This window comes from Salvelinus sp. IW2-2015, unplaced genomic scaffold, assembly GCF_002910315.2.
Source record: "Salvelinus sp. IW2-2015 unplaced genomic scaffold, ASM291031v2 Un_scaffold4617, whole genome shotgun sequence".
NCBI classification, from domain to species: domain Eukaryota; kingdom Metazoa; phylum Chordata; class Actinopteri; order Salmoniformes; family Salmonidae; genus Salvelinus; species Salvelinus sp. IW2-2015.
Window position 1 is genome coordinate 11286 of NW_019945887.1, and position 2055 is coordinate 13340.

Below are 2055 nucleotides of genomic sequence, written 5' to 3' on the forward strand. Positions count from 1 at the left end.
TGAACAAAGAAACAAAATGAAAAAATATGTAGAAATTTTTACAGTTTACAGATCTGTTTCAATACGTTGTTGAATGATGACTTTATGTATCCATTCAGAAAGTATTTGCATCAACAGCTTAATAGGACAGACATGCACACACGTCGCACAAATAATAAATGCAAAGACTTTACAGAAGCAGTATTCCACAGTAGACAAATCAGCATGCCAGACCTATTGATATTTACTTTTTGTTTTGCTTGAGTGTGGTTTTTGTTGTTACAATCAGGGCCGTATTCATGAAGTGTCTCAGTGTAGGAGTGCTGATCTAAGTCAGGTCCCCTGGTTCCCAATTACAATAATGATCTAAAAAGTTAAATTGATCAGCCCCCTAGTCTAGTCTGGAGACATCAATTGGTGCATAAGTGTAAGCAAGAATCGTCTATAAGTCTTCTGTTGTCGTTTGTTAACCTCTCCCCAACTGTGTTATTTGAACTGAGTTTGGTATTCAGCCGAGTCCCTTCTCTGTCAGGTCTTTTATTGGTCATGTGGTGGTGGTTCTGGTGTTCCTATTGTACTCAAGTCGACTCTTTCAACTCTGGCATATGAAACTGATATCGCACAGGGTCTGTTTCTTTCTGTGTAAACCAGAATGAACCTTGTTCTATATAACTAGTGGGATGAGTGTAAGAGCAGGATATGTTCACTGTGGAGCCCTTCAAGACACAGATTCTCCTCTTGGTGTAAGTCACTCTCCAGTAGTAGTATTCACACACACACGCACACACACAAACACACACACACACACAATCACTGTATTCTTATCGGCAGACTCAACAGCCTTGGTTTCTCAAATGACTGCCTCGTCTGGTTCACCAACTACTTCTCAGATAGAGTTCAATTTGTCAAATCGGAGGGCCTGTTGTCCGGACCTCTGGCAGTCTCTATGGGGGTGCTACAGGGTTCAATTCTCGGGCCGACTCTTTTCTCTGTATATATCAATGATGTCGCTCTTGCTGCGGGTGATTCCTTGATCCACCTCTACGCAGACTACACCATTCTGCATACATCTGGCCTTTCTTTGGACACTGTGTTAAAAAACRTCCAAATGAGCTTCAATGCCATACAACACTCCTTCRGTGGCCTCCAACTGCTCTTAAACGTTAGTAAAACTAAATGCAWGCTCTTCAACCGATCAATGCCCGCACCCGCCCGCCCGACTAGCATCACTACTCTGGACGGTTCTGACTGAATATGTGGACAACTACAAATACCTAGATGTCTGGTTAGACTGTAAACTCTCCTTCCAGACTCACATTAAGCATCTCCAATCAAAAATAAATTCTAGAATCGGCTTCCTTTTTCGCATCAAAGCATCCTTCACTCATGCTGCCAAACATGCCCTCGTAAAACTGACCATCCTACCGATCCTCGACTTCCGCAATGTCATTTACAAAATAGCCTCCAGCACTCTACTCAGCAAAATGGATGCAGTCTATCACAGTGGCATCCATTTTGTCACCAAACCCCATATACCACCCACCACTGCGACCTGTATGCTCTTGTTGGCTGGCCCTCGCTACATATTCGTCACCAGACCCACTGGCTCCAGGTCATCTATACGTCTTTGCAAGGTAAAGCTCTGCCTTATCTCAGTTCACTGGTCACCATAACAACACCCACCCGTAGCACGRGCTCCAGCAGGTATATCTCACTGGTCATRCCCAAAGCCAACATATCCTTTGGCCGCCTTTCCTTCTAGTTCTCTGCTGCCAATGAATGGAACGAATTGCAAAAATCTCCCTCACTAACTTTAAGCATCAGATATCTGAGCAACTCACCTGTCACGATCGCTGTCTTCAAACTCGTAGCGTGSTTGTAATTCCACATCTTTTATTCGTAGTGAAACCTTCACAAAAAACAGGCAAACAGAAACCGAACGTGACGCAACCGTGGCGCACACAAACACGTGACAGTACACCCCCCCCAAAAAAGGTGCGGACTCCGGCCGCAGAAGCTGACTCTATAGGGGAGGGTCCCGGGTGGGCATCTATCCTCGGTGGCGGCTCCGGTTCG